General features: G+C 35.2%; 1 long non-coding RNA gene and 1 gene segment (V, D, J or C); one reads left to right on the top strand and one right to left on the bottom strand.

Moving 5' to 3' along the window:
* LOC116526975 overlaps positions 1-20,686 on the top strand; it is a 315,897-nt gene that overhangs the window by 188,746 nt on the left and 106,465 nt on the right.
* LOC116526990 lies at positions 10,469-19,837 on the bottom strand. Its single transcript, XR_004258332.1, has 3 exons — positions 19,709-19,837; positions 14,913-14,915; positions 10,469-10,480 (listed from the first exon to the last, which is right to left on the bottom strand). It is a non-coding gene; the product is annotated as an uncharacterized LOC116526990 (long non-coding RNA).

The raw sequence follows: 20,686 nt of genomic DNA, 5'->3' as shown, positions 1-20,686 counted from the left end.
CATTGGGATACCTTTCACAACATGTTTCTTATTGCCTCTTCTTTTTTGTTGTTTTCTACAAGTTCTTGTGTTAGCTAAATTACATTATGACCAATACTATGAGTTGGAATCCAAGACAAATTACTTTTCATCAATCTTGAAAACTTAGCATTAATCCAGAAACAATGATGTTGCTATTTTTTAGGGGCATACTTAGGATTAGCTTTATTGACCAGCAAACACTCAATTATTTCCATGAGATCAAATTTTTTCCTTTTATTTTACTCTATTTAGTTAATTTTTATGTAACCAGATTTCCTAGGATAATCAGTTAATATAAATTCTCGAGTTTCAAATTTCGCCTAAGGCTGTTAAGATTCCAGAATATAAGAAAGCCAATCATTCTTTGGGTTGTGAAAATTCCTAATTTATGAGGGCAAGAACATAAAGTAAAAGTAAAATTTGACCAAATTAGCTTTTAGTAAGTTGCTGTAGGCTCTCATTTTTTGTTATACTTTATAATTTTATCCCATAACTACTCCCAGGAGTTCATGACTTATTTTATTACTTTTTATTTTATTGCTGATTCTTATTTTTCTGTTTGGCATAAAAAGTGTTTTAGAAGAGCCAGTATGAACATTTCTAGAATTATAGAAAGATGAGGACTGTTGAAGCTCAAATACCTCTGAAACAGTGGGTGATCCCTGACTCCTGCACAAGAAAGATCAAGATGGTTGCAAGTTTACAACTGTGAGTCCCCTGCTCCCTTCAAGCAGAATGTCACCATTTCCACTTTCTGGTGAAAATATTGTCTCATTGTTATCTCATTGAAACTAACAGTGACCACCAAACAATCCATTCATCGATTGCATCTTTATCTAATGTTTTTGATTGTTATTTATTGGAAATGAAACAAAATGGTTAAAACACAATTATGATTGATTTCAAAATTTAGTGTAAGGGATTTAATTTGGTCGATTTTTTTCTGACGTTCTTAAAACATCTTTATTTAAAGTTCATGTAAGTATTTTATAGATTCCTGAAATTATTTAAACTGAAAAAAAGCATGGAATTTGAAAATTCTAAGTTCATATTCTCCATTTTTCTGCAGGTAAACTATCTTATCTAAATTAAAAATATCAAAAAATTATTTACCTTGTCATTTTGGTATATTTATACAAATTCCTATTTCAAAGACAGGTGTAACCACAGTTTAAAATGCTTTGTCCTTGATTCTATCTCTAAATTCTTCTTGAGTTTTCCACTTTTCATTTGTCAAGTAAATCAAATTTTCTTACAAGGTAGAATAGACAAATCTCACATTAAAAAACTGAAAATTATTAAACTTTCAAACAAGCTCTGGCTTTTGAAAAAATCTTCTTTTCAAGATACAGGACCCTGTCTTCAAGAGTGAACCTTGAGCAGAGATCTTAGAGGCAGTGAAAAAGCTTTTAAGGTGAGGAATGCTCAGGTAGGCAATGGAATTATTGTCTCACTTTGTCCAGTTAGTCCGTAGGTGAGCTGGGCTCAGCAAAAAGTTTGGCATTTACAGATAAAAAGCCTTCATCTACAACACATGATTCCCCAACTCATTTTTATGGTTCAGTTGAGCACCTTTGTAGGATTTTTTAGTATTTACTTCAAGTAAAGGAAAAGAAAAAGAATTTAAACATTTTGGTACAAATTCATATTAGGTAAATAAAAAATGGGGTCTTGACGATCCAGAGAAGTCAGACATGTCAATATACTAATGCCTCCCAGTGTTTAGAGAGAATATATAAATTCAGAGGATAAACATACCCACAAAGCCTTCTCTGATAGAATGGTTAACGATGAGTTTTACTTTTTCTGGATGACATTATATAGTTATTTAGAAAAGACAACCAGCTTTCATTACAAGTGCCTTGAAGTCAGGAATCCACTCTAGACAATCTGCATTTGGGGAATCTCCCTCTGCTAGGTGAGATTTTTTTAAGCATTTTATTGAGATAATTGACCTACAAAAAAAACTGTACATATTTAATATACACAATTTCATGAGTTTGAAGATTAGTGCACACCCATGAAACCATCACCACAATCAATGCCATAAAGAACCTCCATTTGAGCACGGATGGGAAACACACATCTGGGTATGTATTCTAGTGCAAAGCATTATGGGTTTGGACAGTTTGGGCTGGTAAAGTCTACAGAACAAAGACTACAGAATGTGCAAAAGTGTTATATAAATGACTCAAAGCTCTGTTTACTGGCTTCAAAGTTGTGTATTGCCAAACTGCAGGTTTATTTCAAAACTACTGTCATCAAATTCAAATTTTGCACAACTAATTACTTCAAAAATAGCCCTCAAATTTGATTTCTTTGCCATTTAGATACTGCTTGCTTTGCATATACAAGGAAACCTCACCTTCTGGCAATAAATAAGGTAAGATCCAGGCAATAAAATCCCCAAACTGCAACTGTCCTCTGAAACTTTCTGACCCACAGAAGGCTCCCCACCATGCCGCTGTGTGACTTCACCTAGACACATAAGTCCTCTTCTCCAGTGTCCTTTTTCTCAGGTGTTTTCTTGTTTCCCCCCCTTTCTGAATAGCAATCTGGCACCTTCACCTCTACAAAGACTCCTGCTGTGAAAGACTTGTGCCTGTGAACTCCTCAACGTTTCACCCAATAAATGTCATGTGTGCTACTGCCACTCTGTGATCACCTCTTTTTCCTTGATAAGCCCCCAAATACCTCAAACCCCCTACAAATAGGACTACACTCCACCCTATCAACACTGAATCCAACTTAATGGACACAAACAATTTCACTTCCAATACTCTTCTTTCCCAGGTCATATATATCATACACATGCTTTTACATTTATGGACCCCAAACAGAATTTGGCAAGAAAGTTGAACTACAGGAAAACTGATCTATATAAGCCTGTCCTCATGCAGTTGAATGTGGCCAAGATTAGAGACATGCAGTGGCTTGCTTCCCACCTGGATCTAAACGGAGGCTGTTCTTACAAACTATCAATTCTTATCTTTGTCCAGTGTGGAATGATGATCTACTTTAGCTGCTCTTGTCAATGTTTTGGCATGGTATATTAACATAGAAAAGGGAGAAATTTCCATTTAGAATTAAGAATATTATACTTCCAGTCTATTGGTGGCATAAGAAAATTTCAAAGGCTTTTCTGATCAAAGAAGAATTCTTACAAAATTTTACATGTTCTGAAAAGGGCAACAGATTTAGAGATAAAATAACTAATTACAAGGCAGATTTTTAAAGGTTTATCACTAATTTGCATTGGTAGTAGCAATACTCTGAAATTTTTTTAAAAAAAGTATTTTGTAAGAATGTTTTTAAAAAGAATTGATTTATAATAAAAGAAAACATCACAAATTTCTCACTGTTACTCATTTTACCATAATTCAAGTTGCTATATTAGAGAGTGGAAATAACTAATTATTTTTTAAGAATTTATGTTTTTAACGAGTTCATTTTTAAAGTCGTTTTGGGTTCACAGCAAAATTGAGAAGAGGACACGAATTCTTATATATTTTTCTCATACCGGCACAGCCACCCTGGTTATCAACATCCCCCACCACAGTGAACCTACATTGACACAACATTATCACCCAGATTAGGGTTCCTTACTTTAAATTAGGGTTGACTTATGATGTCATACATGTTGTAGGTTTTGAAAAATATATGATAGGAAATACCCATCTTTGTCGTGTCAGGCATAATAATTTCACTGCCCTAAAAATTATCTGTGCACCTCCCCCATTCATCCCTCACCCTCCCAAATCCCTAACTACCACTGATGCTTTCACTGTCTCTGTGGTTTTGTCTTTTACAGAATATTATATAGTTGAAATAATATGCAGTCTTTTCAGATTGACTTTTTCACTTAGTAATATGCATTTAAATTTCCTTCACATTCTTTCATGGTTTGATAACTTGTTTATTTTAGGCAATAAATAATATTCCATTGTCTGGAGGCTCATTGTGCTAGATGCACAAGAATTGACATTGGATTAATTTAATTAATTTTTGACTACTGAATCATCCTTTCATACCTAACATAAATCCAACTTGGCATACTATATTGTAGAGTGCTTTTTATACATTGTTGTAGTTGATTTACTAATACTTTGTTGAGGAGTTTTGCATCTATGTTCAAGAGAAATATTTGTGGTTTGATTTTCTTGTAATGTCTTTCTCTGGTTCAGTTAGAAGACTAGTATTTCCCTCACTGAATGACTTAATAAGTATGCCCTTTGCTTCTATCTTATAAAATAGATTGAGAATTTGAAGAATTTCTTCCTCAAATGTTTGGTAGAATTCACCATTGAATACATCTGAATCTGGTGCTTTTTTTTTTTAATTGTTATTTATTCAATTTATTAAATATATAAAATATATATAGGTCAGTTTATATTGTCTATTTCTTTTTTTTCCCATTTATTTATTTTATTGCATTTTCGGTTTTGGGGTACATGTGAAGAACATGCAAAATTGTTGCATAGGAACACACGTGGCAGTGTGATTTGCTGCCTTCCTCCCCATCACCTACATCTGGCATTTCTCCCCTTGCTATCTCTCCCCAGATTCCCACCCCCCCCCGTCCCTCCCCTATTTCCCCCCAACTGACCCCAGTGTGTAGTGCTCCCCTCCCTGTGTCCATGTGTTCTCATTGTTCAACACCGTAGATTGCTTCATTCAAGGACTTCATCCATTTCATCAAAGTTATGAAGTTTGTGTCACAGCATTGCTTATTACATTCCTACAATATCCTTTTATGCTTCATGGGATCTGTAGTAATGTCCCTTCTTTTTTTTTTTTTTTTTTTTTTTTTTTTGAGACGGAGTTTCGCTCTCGTTACCCAGGCTGGAGCGCAATGGCGCGATCTCGGCTCACCGCAACCTCCGCCTCCTGGGTTCAGGTAATTCTCCTGCCTCAGCGTCCTGAGTAGCTGGGATTACAGGCACGCGCCTCCATGCCCAGCTGATTTTTTGTATTTTTAGTAGAGACGGGGTTTCACCATGTTGACCAGGATGGTCTTGATCCCTTGACCTCGTGATCCACCCGCCTTGGCCTCCCAAAGTGCTGGGATTACAGGTGTGAGCCACCGCGCCCGGCCCAATGTCCCTTCTTTCAGTTCTGCCATTAGTAGTGTGTGTGCTTTTTCTGTTTCCTTAGCTTGCCTTGAGGCTTATCAATGTTATTTATATTTTCATATAATTAGCTTTTGATGGTTTTTTCTGTTGAATTCCTGTTTTCAATTTTTTTAATTTCTACTCTAATATTTATTTCCTTTCTTCTGCCTAATTTAGACTTAATTTAATTTTTTTCTTCTTTTCTACAGTGAAAGCTTCAATTATTGATTTTAGATTTTTCTTCTTTCTAATTTATATATTTGATAATATGAATTTCCCTCTCAGCACCTCTTCTGCTGCAGCCCACAAATTTTGATGAGTCATGTTTTTATTTCCATTTAGTTCAAAATCTTCTTAAATTTCTCCTGAGATTTCCTCTTTGACTCTTTTGTTATTTGGAAGTGTACTGTTTAATCTCTACATACTTGGGGATTGTCTACATTTTGGTATTGATTTCTATTTTAATCCCATTGTGGTTTGAGAGAAGGCACTGAATGATTTCTATTCTTTGAAATATGTTACAGTGTTTTATGACCCAGAATTAAGCCTATCACAGAGAATATTCCATGCGATCTTGAAAAAAATATGTATTTGGACACAATAGTGTGCAGATGGCAATTATACATAGTTCATTGATAGTGTTGTGGAGCTTGACTGTTTTTATGGATTTTCTGCTTGCTGGACCTATTCATTTCTGACAGTGAAGTGTTAAAGTCTTTAACTGTATATTCTTGTAATTTACAAGCTGTATCTTGTAATTCTGCCAGTTTTTGCCTCATTTATTTTGACAGTCTGTTGTAAAACTCATGCATGTTAAGCATTGCCTTGTCTTCTTGAAGAATTGGCCCCTTTATCATAAGCAATGCTTTTTTTGTCCATGGTTACTTTCCTTGCTTTGAGATCTTCTTTTCTGAAATTAATATAGCTACTTGTGCTTTCTTTTAATTAACATTAGCATGGTATATCTTTCTTCATTCACATACTTTTTAATCTGTATGTGTCTTTATATTTTAATTAGGTTTCTTGTAGACACCATATAGTTGAATCTTCCTTTTTGATACACTCTAATAATATATCTTTAATTTGTACATTGAGACACTTGATGCTTCAACTAATTATTGATACCTTGGATTAATGTCTACCATATTTTCACTGTTTTCTATTTAATGTCCTTGGGTGTTTCTTTTTCTATTTTTATCTTCTACTTGTTTCTGTTTTTTTAATGGTTTTAATTTTGCATCTTATACACTTCTATTTTATCTCCTTTATTAGCATATTAGATTTTTTAACCACTTTTAGTGCTGCTCTGAAGTTTTCAATATACATTTACAACTAATTCAAGCCCATTTTCAAATACTACTACTATACCATTTCATAGGTTATGTGAGTACCTGATAATAACAAAGTATTTCTAATTTTTTCCATTTGTTATATTATTGTCATTCACATATATGCATAAATCAGTATGTATGTATGTGTATATGTGCATATTTATGTCTGTAAATGTATAATTTACATAAGCATGTATAATTTACATAAGCATGTATAATTATATTGCTGCTATTTTTTTAAAAAATTTTATATCAGTTAAGAATAAGAAAAAATGTTCTTTAATTTTGCCTTCACTTATTTCTTCTTGATGTTCTTCTTTCATATAAATTCAAATTTCTGACATACTATATTCCTTCTCTCAAAAAAAATTTCTTTTTCTGTTTATTGCAAAGCATGTTTACTGGCAACAAATTTTCTGAGTTATTGTTTGTCTGAGAAAGTCATCGCTTATAATTTCCTTTTGAAGGATGATTTCACAGAAAATAGAATCCTAGGTTGGTGGTTTTCTTCTCTCTGCACAAATACTTCACTGTACTCCCTTCTTGCTTACATTGAAGTGAAGAATGCTTCCTGTTTCACAGAAGTTGGATGCAATATTTATATTTGCTCCTCTATACAAAAGGTTTGTTTCTCTTACGTTCATGCTCTCTCTCTCTCTCTCTCTTTCCTTTCAATATTTTTCTTCTTGACTTCCTATAGTTTAAAATGATATGCTCAAGTGTATTTTTTTATTGCTTGTTTGCTTATTTATACCATTTGGTGTTTTCTGGTTTTCTTGATCTGTAGTTTCATGTCTGACATTAATTTGGAAAAAATTTTAGTCAATATTGTTTACCTGTCCTCCTCATTTTTCTTCATGTCCATTAACCCATTTGTTTACCTTTTGCCCAAGAATACTTGCTGGCAGCACTTGCAGCTATGGCATTTACCCCAAGCAGAAAGAATAAGGTCAGAATGTTGCCAACATTCCTCAATGATGCTGTGATTGAAGTAGACAACAGAAATGGAAAGAAAACTAAGAAGCCATGTGCCATTGTGGACTATCATGAGAAGAAGGAAGGAGTGGACTATAATGAGAAGATGGGAAGAGTGGACTTAGCTGACTTGATGCTCACTTCTTCAAAAGGCACAAGATTTGGTCTAAGAAATTCTTTCACCACCTTCTAAACATTGCGGTGCTGAATGGACTTCTACATCCTGTTCAAGAAGGACCATCTTGAGCACACGAATAGCCATGTAAACTTCAGATGGACGTTGATCAAAAAAATGCTGTTAAAGCGTTACAAGCCAGGGCAGCAAAGTCTTCAAGGTCATCCATGCTCCCATGATGTCATGCCTCTTCACCTGTATGGAAGACATTTCCCCAAAAGCATACCACCAACATCAGGGAAACAAAATCCAACTGGTCACTGCAAAGTTTGCTGCTTGTACAAAGAGAGGTCTAGCAAGACAATCTGGAGAGAAACATGATATTTTTGTGTGGAATGTGATCTTCCACTTTATGCTGTTCTGTACTTTGAAATTTACCACTTACCACACAAAAAAATATTAAATATTGATTATCATATACATTTCTGTTACATTAGGATTAGAGACAAGTTCTGTTTAGAAACAATTCCAAGAACAATTTTATACTTTATTTCACATTGAAAATCAGTCAGATTTGCTTCAGCCTCAAAGAGCGTGTTTATGTAAAATTAAATGAATGCTGGCAGCAAACTGTACCTTTTTTAAAAAAGAGGAAAAGGGTTAAACACTGTTAAAGCTTTTGTATCTGTCTCGCAGCTGTTGGGTATTTGTTTGGTTTTCAGTCTTTATTCTCTTTTCTCTTCAGTTTTGGAGATTTCGATCAATATGCTCTCAAGATCAGATTTATTTTCCCAGCCATACTCAGTCGTTTCTGTTACAGTGTTCTATTTTGTTTTGTTTTGTTCTTTAATCATCAGCATTTTTGTTTGCTCTTCTTTTGGGATCTTCATCTTTCAGTTTACATTGCTCCTCTTTTAAAAATTACAACATCCCTGCCATGTCTGGTTCTGATGCTTGCTTGATCTCTTCAAACTGTGTATTCTTGCCTTCTATTATACCTTATAATTTTTACTTGATGGCCAGATAAAATATATTGGGTGAAAGAAGTGCTAGAAATAGGCCTTTAATAACATGAGGGTGAGGTCTAGGGGAAGAGAGGCATTCTATACTCCTATGCTTAGGGTTCAGTGCTTTAGTGAGCTTATGTTTGTGGACTGTAAACATCACAAGTGTCTCTTTGTTTCTTTCTCCACCCATGTAGGTAGGACAGGATGCTAGAGCTGGATGGAGTTGAGTATTTCTCTTTCCCCAGTAATTAGACAATAATAAAACTATAGCACATTAGGCTGGTTGAATAGTTTCTCCCTAGAGCAGAACTTAAGAACAGAGTGCTCTGACTTCCTCCCTATGTAATTGCGTCATGATTTTTGGTTTAATCGACTTACTGTGCTTCTATTAGTGAGAAAACTATAGTCACCCTAAGAAAAGCAAAACATATGTAATATATTTAAAAATTTACTATATTGTGTGTGCTAAATTTTACCATATTGTGTACGCTATGCTATTGTGTATGCTATTGTGTATACTATGTTGTGTATGCTATATTGTCTAATACTATATTGTATATGATAATAGTGGTTATCATTATAGGTTCTCGAACATTGGATTATGTATTATCAAAACATTTTTGTATTTCTGCTTTAACACTTGATATTGTATAGTAAACAGATCAATTGTATGAAATTAACCCTTTCTTTCAACAGTTGTATAATTTTTCATAATATGGAAATAATACAATTTATTTAGCCATCTCTCACTGATAAGCATTCAGACGTTTTTATTTCTATAGGCTATTTTCATAGTAGTAAGTTTGGGCCAACAAGTATACATATTTTAAATTTCACTCCAATAGTGAGCAGCAATTACTTAGAAATGTCTGTAGAAATTCACATTGCAGCCACCAGTTGTGTGGAGTGTGCCTTTACCATACCCCTCCATTTCCACCAGCAGAGGGAAGCATAAAGCTTAAAGTTTCATGCCAATCTTGAAAGAAAAAGGACAATTCTTTTTTTTTAATTGTACTTTAGGTTCTGGGGTACATGTGCAGATCATGCACGATTGTTGCAGAGGTACATACATGGCAAGGTGGTTTGCTGCCTCCATCCCCCTGTCACCTATATCTGGCATTTCTCCCCCATGTTATTCCTCCCCAGCCTCCTCAACCCCTGCTGTTTCTCCCTTAGGAACCCCCCAACCTACCCCAGTGTGTGATGTTCCCCTCCCTGTGTCCATGTGTTCTCGTTGTTTAACACCCCCCTATTTTTTTCAAGGTTTTCAAGTAATAAAGCTTTTTTTTTTACTTTTGATTTTTACATAATTATAGGTTCACAGGAATTTGCAGAGAAATATACAGAAGCCTCATGCATCTTCATTCAACTTTCTCCAATGTTGACATCCTTCAAACAATAGTACAATATCAAAGACATGAAATTAACACTGGTATCATCCATAGAACTTACTCAGTTTCCACAAGTTACACATGCACTCAATTTTTGTTTATGTGATTGTGTGTATGTGTGTGTAGCTCTATGTGAATGAATCATGTATGTGGCCTTGTATAACCACCACTGTAATCAAGAAACTCAGCTAAATTATCATCATAAGACTCCTGGCATTACCTTTTCAGAGCCACACCCCCCTTCTTTACCCCGTCTTTATCCCTTGACATACATCATGTGAAAGACATCATGTAATAAGTAGCATTTTGAGATTGGCTTATTTCACTGAGCATAACATCCTTGAGGCTCATCAAAGTTGGATGTATTGGTAATTCATTGCTGTTTATTTCTGAATGTATTCTATGATATGGATTACCCCATTTAACTACTTACTGAAAGACATTGGGTAACGTCCTTGATTTAGCTATTGTAAATAAAACTTCTGTGAACATTTGTGTACAAGTTTCTCTGTAATAATGTTTCACTTCTCTGAGATAATTGCTCAAGAGTTCATTTGCTCAATTACATGGTAAGTGTACTTTCAATTTATTATACCCCTTTAATAGATATTTTTTTCAGATCAGAAACTTCAATTTTGATGAGATACAATTTGTAAATTTTATGGATTATTTTTCTAATTTAACTTTACTTTCTTATTATTTTGTGAGATGTCTTTGATTGTTGTAAATAGTTTACTTTTATTTTTATATGTATTTATTTTTTTCAGTGTATAATTTTGTGTTTGATATTGATTTAAAACTTCTACTTAGAAACTTTACGTTGGGTTTCTGTCGCTTTCTTTTTATATTCATTTTTTGTTTATTTTATAATTCCTTTTTCTTCTGGCTTAAATAGTCTCTTTAAATACCAAGTCAGAAATGAATTCATGTAAGTTCTTTATGTTAAATAATTTTTATAGATATATCTTTTTATATTTATGTATTTAATAAATATGTATGTATATACATTTTTTATATATATATATATATGTTATGATGGGGTGTTTTAACATATCTTCATTTAAATATATTGACATCCTGGTCATTATGTGATTACATTTTATTTCATTTACCATTTTATTAAATTGTATAATTAAAACACATCAATTATCAATGTATATTGGCTGCTTGTTTTCTGTCCTTTCTATAATTATCTGTAATTGGGGTTTTTCTTGGCTTTTTTTCTAAATTTTATTCTTTTGCTAAACTTACCTTATGTGTCTTTGACACCATTTATTTCTCTCTCTGGTTATATTTTTTCTATGTTACAATTACTAGTTCTGCCTTACTTTTTTAAACCTCTCCCTGTAGCCAGATACATTTATTTTAACTATTATTTTCTTGCTAATTATCTCATCCTTGAAGATAAATTTAACTGTGTGTGTGTGTGTGTGTGTGTGTGTGTGTGTGTGTGCGCGCGCGCATGTGGCTTCTAAATTTACAATCATTTGCTACAGAAAATACTTTTGTTTTACTGTAATACGTCATTTTCAAAGAGTCATCTAATGTATTATTTACTTGCCATGTATTTTTGTCAGTCATACAGCCCTCCCCCATGTTATATTTGTAATTTTTCAGTATCATTTAATGTCAAATTACTTATCCTTGATGGGGTTGCTCTATCTAAGTCTTCTGTTTGCCAACATATGGTAAAGTTCAGTATTTCTTGATTGCTCCAAACACACGTGGGTGCATTTTGTCATTACCTTCCCTACCTCCACCCCAGAACTGACTCTGAGGACTGTGTCCTTGCAGGCTGTGTTTAGTAAATCCTTTTTATCACTTGGTTGCTGGACAAAGAGTAGAAGTCAGAGGATGGGGCAGTGGACATTTTAAAGTAGCCAAGTTTGTCTCTATTTTCTAGAGTCTTCTTAATGATTAGTCACCTAGATTGCCTAATAAAAAATGCAAATTTCCCCCCAATCAACTGCCTTTTACTTCCTACCTTTATTTTTGTCCTACTCCACCAGAGTTGTAGGAGGGGGCAAAGCTCAGGGATTGTCCCCACCCTAATCAAGGCTTCAGGTGGAGTTTTTCAGCACTTTTCTCATGGCATATTGGTTCCTCTGAAATATTTTATCTTTCTTTTTAATCTACAATTTGAAGCTTGCTCTGTTTTCCAGAGCTATGTACTAGACATCTGAAAGGCTAAAGTTTGAAAACTTCTTAAATTTCTTGAAAATGTTGTTTTTTCAAGGAATACTCAAATTCCATTATTCCTAATTCCTTCTAGGGGAACAGAACTAGGTAAGCAGAATTTAACTATTTAGGAAAAACAAGAGGGTTATAGTACTTTCCACTCAAACTTACCACACTAATCTAAATTCCCACTCTTCTCCTTTGCCCTAAGGGGTATTTGTAATTCTCAGGTGTTCATTTTCAACTGTTTATAAAACTGTATATTTGAGATGTAGAAAGACCATTATTCTAGTTTTACCTAGATCCTTAATCAAAATAAAATAAAATAACATAAAATTTTTAAAATGTAAAATGAATTCCCAGAGTGTTAAAAGAAAACTTTTAGTTAAGTATGCTAATATGCATGTTAATATCAATGAAAAAATAGACCTGAGTAATCAGGGACCCCGGTGCACAGCTGGAAGCAGCATAGAGGGGCCTCTCTGGCCCTGAACTCCATCACAAGTAACAGAATAGAGTCCTGCAGTGGAGCTCATGGAGAAGTGATGTTTGGCATCATGTTCCCTGACTTTTCATGTTCCTTATAGCCTTCTGTTGCTGTCTACACATTTGAAGATGCAATCCCTTCTTCCAGACATTTTAGACTTGTTTTGATGGGGAAAAAAACCTTCACCTATGAGTGGGTAAGACTGCCAGCTGGCTCATGCGTGGGCACCATATCTTGCTGTAGAGAAGATGGAGTTCCCTAGCTCTCAGCTTCCAGTGGCAAGGCAGATGGAACCAGTGCGAGTTAGGGATGGTTGTTCTCCACTCCGAATAGGATCCACTACAATGACTCTTCTGCTTCTGAGGGCCTCTTGTGGAGATAGCCTTGGTTTCAGTACTAAGTAGGTGCCTTGTCCACACTGAGGCAAGCTCCTTAATTAGTTTAAGTTTCCAGTCTTCATCAAGGTTTCATGCTCACCCCCCTCATCCTTTCCAGATCATGATTACATTTGTAGACTTGTTTTAAATACCACTTACTCAGTGGAACAAACTTCCCCTTTTCATACAAACTAGTTTTGTAAAACTACCCAACTTGCTTTCTCTTTCTGACAATGATACAAGTTTAAATGTGTTATTATTCATAATGATATAACATTTGAATTTTGAGAAATCAACAGTATTTCTGAAATAACTTATATCCAAATGGCAGGGCAGCCCCAGTACACTCCTCCACATGGCATCTCAAGTAGACTGGCCAGCAAAAATCCGATAGAAAAGATCACAAAATCCCTTGCGACATGCTTGAGCTACGTAGGAAATGTTTTGTTAGCCCCTCCTCCCTCTGGGTGAAATAAAAGCAGGTGTCCCCTTTGAGCACCAACCCAAACTTTTCTGAGCTGATTTGCATGTTGGGTTCAAGCTGCACAGAGCATCCTTAAAGGCAGCTTGTCAGGGCTCCTGAAAAGCAGCCTCTAGTTCAGCTCTCAGAGATGGGGTCAGGGGGTCTTCTGCTATGGATCATCCTGCTCTGGGCTCCAGGTGAGGGGGGTGTAGAGAAACACTGGGCAAACTCATGTGGCCCTCATTGTTGTTTGTGTCTCTGGGTTCTCGGTTGTTGGAGTTAAGACATTCATTGTAGGTTATAAGTTCCCCAGTTACTTTTTGTTTTCTGGTTACTCAAGATGTTGCACATGACTGTAGTTACAGGTGTCACCAAGGCATGGGCCTACATGGGGATAGTCTCAGTACATAATATATTTTATTTGTCTTTATCATTTCAGGTTGCATTGGAGACATTGTGCTAACCCAGTCTCCAGCCTCCTTGGCGGTGTCTCCAGGGCAGAGGGCCACCATCACCTGCAGAGCCAGTGAGAGTGTCAGTTTCGTAGGAATGAACTTCATTCATTGGTATCAGCAGAAACCAGCACAACCCCCTAAACTTCTGATTTACCAAGCATCCAATAAAGACACGGGGGTCCCAGACAGGTTCAGTGGCAGTGGGTCTGGGACCAATTTCATCCTCACAATTGATCCTGTGGAAGCTGACGATGCTGCCAACTATTACTGTCAGCAGAGTAAGAATGTTCCTCCCACAGTGATTCATGTCTAAACAAAAACTTCCCCAGGTAGCTGCTCCCTGAAGCTCAAATCCCTCAGATGTGGCTTTTTATCCAGATCCATCAGCCTGCTGTCATAGACTTGTTTGAACAAAGGGGTCAAACTATCAAAGAGAAAATCCTTAAACTGATATGTGTGTGTGCGCGCCTGTGTGTGTTACAGTTACAATCAGCTTTATGATTTGATCATTTCTTTACTGCATCAGGACGTCTCTGGAATTTTGTACTTTTCAATGTACATTTTTATGTCAAAGACCCTTACCAACGAAGAATTTTACACTTTAAGGAAGATTTGTAGTCATTTTAAAAAATGCTCTGAATAGTCAAAATTTTTAGCTCTATGTCTTTGAGATATAGGTGACCTTCTCACCTGAATTTCGATGTTTCCCCATTTTTATTTGCTGAATCCACATGAAAAGGTGTTTCTAGTTATTTAGAAACCTAAGAATTGTGAGGTAGTTATCTCTGCTCATTTAATTTAGATGTCTCTATCTCTGTGTCTTTCCCAAAAGTTAGATTCTCAGCTCCAGATTTAATAACCTGTCCTTTATTCCTCGTACAGTGTCCATGTCCTTTTACGTTTTCTTTTTTTATTTTATTTTACTGTACTTTACTTATTTTATTTATTTTATGTTTGAGACAGAGTCTCACTCTGTCACCCAGGCTGGAGGGCAATGGCACAATCTTGGCTCATGAAAGCCTCCACCTCCCAGGTTCAAGTGATTCACCTGCCTCAGTCTCCCAAGTAGCTAGAATTACAGGTACCCACCACCATGCCCAGCTAATTTTTGTATTTTTAGTAAAGATAAGGTTTCACCATGTTGGCCAGGTTGGTCACGAACTCCTGCCCTCAAGGGATCCACCCATCTCAGCCTTCCAAAGTGCTGGGATTATACGTCTTGTCCTTTTCCTGTGATATCTTCTGTGCTCATTGTCAAGGTTTTCCCTCATCTTCTCTCTTTTTGCTTTTCTAATTGCTCTAGCACTACAAGTAGAATGGACTCCAGAAATGTGAGTATGCACAGCCACCATCATAGAAAGATTCATGATCATGTGCTCTTCCATCCCCACCTTGGCCTCCCTCAGTCTTCTCCATCCTCCCCAAAGGAAGCAGAGAAACTCTGGCAAAATAGGTTTTTGCAGCATTTCAGTCTAATAAGATTTGCATTGGTTTCTAAGTTTGCAACTCTATCTCACTACATATGAAATTTAATGGTTTTATTTGTTGGCTATTGGCCCATACAAATTATCACACATTTAGTGGCTTAAAATAAAACACGTTTATAATTCACACACAGTTTCTATGAGTCGGGAGCCAGGGCACGGCTTATCTGGGTCCTCTCTTAAAGGTCTCACAGGCTATAGTCAAGGTGTTGATCAGGCTGCATTCTCATCCGGAAATTTAGAGAGTCTGCTTCCAAGAGCATTCAAATTGTTGGCAGAATTATTTTCACAGTAACTGTAAGGGTGAGGGTCCTGGCTTTTAACTGGCTATTAGCTAGAGATCACCCTAAGGTCCTAGAGAACATCTGAAGTTTCCTGCCACATGGGCTACTAATAATCAAACCAGCTAGGAGAATTTCTTGGTAACAAGGAGGGCTCAGTTCCCTTTTTAATGGCTTTGATCTAATTAAGTCAGATCTACTCAGAATGATCTCCTTTATCATTAACTCAAGCCCAACTGATTTGGGACCCTGATTGCATCTGCAAAATACTTTCACCTTTGTAACATTGTGTATGCTAGAAGGAAGTCACAAATTTTGCCCAGACTCAAGAAGAGGGAATTACACAGTTTATGAAACACCAGTGGTTATATATCATGGGGCCAACCTAAGATTGTCCACTAAAACTGTCATACTGCCTAAGAGTTTTGTTTGCTTTTACTCCCCCTCCCAAGCGGACCCTATTCGAAGGGGGTTAAATAAGGAAGCTTCCTCTGGTAATAGGTTCTGACCAGCATCAGACAAACAGATCCCTCAAAATGGTGTTTTCATCCCAGCTTCTCATGTTCCTCCTGTTGCTTACGGAGTGAGGAAGTGGTGAAGGTTGCCTCTATAGAAATTTGAAAGAAATAAATAATTTTATAAATGTTGGCCTATAATATAATTACCTGTATTAGTAAAGAAAGAAAGAATATCTAAAACTAATGGGATAGTTTATGTACTAACAGGCTAGAAAAAGAGGAGTCAACAAGATTCACAGAAAGCAGAAGGAAGAAAATAATAAAAAAAAAATAGAGTATAAATCAATGAAGTAAAAGACAGAAAATCATTGAAACCAAAAGTTGTGTTTCTGGAAAGACTGGCAAAGTTGAAAATCCTTATGACTCTTGAAGAAAAAAGAAAAGGCTGAGATTATTAAAATCAGGGTTGAAATAAGGGGTACAACTGCCTACCCTACAGAAACTTTAAAAATACTGTAAGAAAATATGATAAACAATATTGTCATTTAATTAGGCAATTTAGATGAGATGGCCCAAAACTAATTCAAAAACAAATAAAAAATATGAATAGAACTAAAACAAGTGAAGAAGTTAAAAAGTTTCCAATAAAGAAAAACTGAGACTACATGGCGTCACTGGTGAATTCTATTAAGCATTTAAAGAATAAATATTACCAATCTTCCACAAATTCTTTCAGTAAACAGAGGAGAAAAGAACACTCCCCAACTCATTCTATGAAGCTGCAACACCAAAGCCAAAGACATTCCAAGGAAAGAAAGCTGTAGACCAATATCCACTATTAATACATGTGAAAAAATTCTCAAAAGATATTACTAAATAGAATCCAGTAGCACATAAAAATGATTATACACCATAATCAAAATGAGATTTGTTAAACAATGCAAGGTAGATTAACATCTGAAAATCAATAATGTAATATGCCACATAAATAGAGTAAATACAAAAACTGTAATCATCTCAATAAATAGAGAAAGGTATTTGATAAAATTTAAAACTCCTTTATGACAAAAGCTCTCAACAAACTAGTAACAGAAGGAAACTTCCTTTGCCTTCTAATGGTTATACATGAAAAACCTACAGCTAACATCATACTTAAAGTTGAAAGAATGCTTTCCTTCTAAAATCATAAGACAAGGATATTCACTCTTGCTACTCAGTTCAACACTGCACTGGATATTCTTGTCAAGCAGTCAAGCAAGAAAAAAATGAAAAATAAAATACCTCAATATTTAAAAGAAAGAAGTAAAAGTGTTTTAATTACAAAAAATATATGTATATATGTATACATTAAATGATAAAGAATACATGTCCCCCACTACCACACATACAATATACTAGTAATAAACAACTTTGACTAAGTCACACAATACAATATGCAGCATGCAGAAATAAATTTTATCTCTATATCCAGTTACATTTTATTATATTTCAATAGATATGTTAATCTGTAATGTCGGAAATGCTGAATTAACAAATATTGAAACATTGGTCCTAGTGGTAGTACTGGTTTATGTTCCTGTGAGTCTCTGATCACATTTTCATTAACTGATCAATATGTAACTTTTTGTGTGAGTATCTTAAACAGATTATATGTACCTATAAAGTCCTTAAATATAGGCATATACATGCAGGCGTACCTGTAAGTTTGGTTCCAGAGCACTGTAATAAAGCAAATACCATGATAAAGTGAATCACACAAATTTTTGGTTTTCTGAGTATATACAAAAGTTATATATAGTTCTATACTGTAATCTATTAAGTGTGAAATAGCATGATATTTTAACAATTTACATAATTTAAAATACTTCATTGTCAAAAAATGGAAACAATCGTCTGAGCCTTCAGTGAGTAATCTTTTTGCTGGTGGAAAGTTTTTTCTCAATGCTGTTGGCTACTGGTTGATTAGGGTGGTAGCTGTTGATGGTTGGGGTGATTGTGGCAATTTCTTAAAATAAGACAGCAATGAAGTTTTTCACATTGATTTAGTCTTCCTTTAATTAAAGATTTTTCTGCATGACATGTTTTTTGATAGCATTTTACCCATAGTAGTACTTCTTTCAAAATTGGAGTCAATCCTTAAGCCCTGCTGTTGCTTTATCAAGTAAGTTTATGTTATACTATTATAAATCTTTTGTTGACATTGTAACCATACTCATGGCATCTTCACAGCAGTAGATTATATCTCAAGAAACTATTTTATTTGCTGATCCATATGAAGTAAGTCTTCATCCATTAATGTTTTACTGTAATATTGAAGCAATTCAATTACATCTTCAAGCTCCAATTCTTTTTTTTTTCCTTTATTTCTTCTTTAAAAAATGGGATGTGCAGGATATGCAGATTTGTTACATAGGCATACTTCTAATTGTAGTTCTCTTTTAATTTTACTACATCTGCAGTTACTTACATCACTGAAGTCTTGAACCACTTGAAATCATTCATGAGAGTTGGAATCAACTTTTTTCAAACTTCTGTTAATATTGATTTTTTGGCCAGCTCCCATGAGTCACAAATTTTCTTAATGGCATCTAAAATAGTGAATCCTTTCCAGAAGGTTTTTAATTTACTTTGCCCAGATCTATCAGAGGAATCATAGCAGTTCAATCCTTACAAAATGTATTTCTTAAATAATAGAGCTGAAAGTCAAAATTATTCCTTGATGTATGAGCTGAAGAATTAATGTTGTGTTATCAGGCATGAAAACAACATTCATCTTTTTGTACATCTCCTTCAGAGCTCTTCAGGGACTAGGTGCATTGTCAATCAATGAGCGATAATATTTGAAAAAAAAATCTGTTTTTTTCTGAGCAGCAGGTCTCAACAGTGGGCTTAAAATATTTAGTAAACCATGCTCTAAACAGGTGTGCTGTCATCTAGGCTTTGTTGGTTCATGTATAGAGCACAGGAAAAGTAGACTTAGCATAATTCTTACAGGCCCTAGGATTTTCAGAATGGAAAATGAGCATTGGCTTTGACTTAGCATAGGTCATCAGAGAGTCAGCCTGCCCTTGGAAGCTTTTAAGCTAGCCATTGATCTCTCATCTCTAGCTATGAAAGTCCTAGATGCATCATCTTCCAATATAAGACTGTTTAATCTACATTGAAAATCTGTTGTTTAGTGTAGCCAACTGCATTAATAATTTTAGTTAGATCTTTTAGATAACTTGCTGCAGTTTCTTCATCAGCACTTTGCTGCTTCACTTTCCACTTGTATGTGATGAAGATGGCTTTTTTCTTTAAACATCATGAACAAACTTCTGCTGGCTTCAAACTTTTCTCCTGCAGCTTCCTCACCTCTTTCAGGCTTCATAAATTCTGTGTTAGGACCTTTCTCTGGATTAGGCTTTCGATTAAGGGAATGTTGTGGCTGATTTCAACTTCTTCTTTATGTATTTCTTTCTTTTTTTTTTTTTTTTTTTTTTCAATTCTGCTCCTTCTGTATGGTTTGAGCTTCTATCCAGATCACTAAAAATGTCTCCATGTCAGCAATAAGGCTATGTTACTTTTTAGACACTCATGATGGGCTCACTGGAGTAGCACTGTTTACTTCCTTCAAGAACTTTTTCTTTGCATTCACAACTTGGCTAACTGGGGCAAGAGGTCTGGCTTGTGGTCTATCTAAGCTTTTGACACACTTTGCTCACTAAGCCTAACTATTTCTAGCTTTTATTGATAGTGAAAGACATGCAATTATTTCTTTCACTTTAACACTTACAGACCATTATAAAGTTCTTAATTAGCCTAATTTTCATATTATTGTGTCTCAGGACACAGGGAGGCCCAACAAGCAGGAAACAGTGAATGTCCAGTTACTGGAGCAGTCAGAAAAAACATTTGTTGAGTAAGTTTTCATCTTATATAGGTGTGATTAGTGCAAAGGACACGATCTCATTTTTTTTTATGGTTGCATAGTACCCCATGGTGTATATGTACCACATTTTCTTTATCCAGTCTATCATTGATTGGCATTTGGGTTGACTCAACGTCTTTGCTACTGTGAATGGTACTGCACTGAAAGTACACATGTATGTGTCTTTAGAATAGAATCAGTTATATTCCTTTGAACATATACCCAGTAATAGGATTGCTGGGTCAAATTGTATTTCTGACTTTAGGTCTTTGAGGAACCACCACACCATCTTCCACAATGGTTGAACTAATTCACTCTCCTACCAACAGTGTATAAGCATTCCTTTTTCCCCACAACTTCACCAGCACCTGTTATTTTGACTTTTTAATAGTAGTCATTCCAACTAGTGTGAGATGGTAACTCATATGTGGTTTTCACTGACATTTCTCTAATGATCAGTGATGTTGAGTTTTTTTTTCTTATGACTATTGACTGCATGCATGTCTTCTTTTGAGAAGTGTCTTTTCACGTCCTTCACCCACTTTTTAATGGGGTTGCTTGTTTTCTTGCAAACTTAAGTTCCTTATAAATGCTGGATATTAGACCTTTGTCAGATGCATAGCTTACAAAATTTTTCTCTCG

The sequence above is a fragment of the Sapajus apella genome, unplaced genomic scaffold (assembly GCF_009761245.1).
Source record: "Sapajus apella isolate SASKATOON/1434 unplaced genomic scaffold, GSC_monkey_1.0 scaffold52, whole genome shotgun sequence".
Taxonomy (NCBI): domain Eukaryota; kingdom Metazoa; phylum Chordata; class Mammalia; order Primates; family Cebidae; genus Sapajus; species Sapajus apella.
This window is presented reverse-complemented; position numbering and strand designations above follow the sequence as displayed.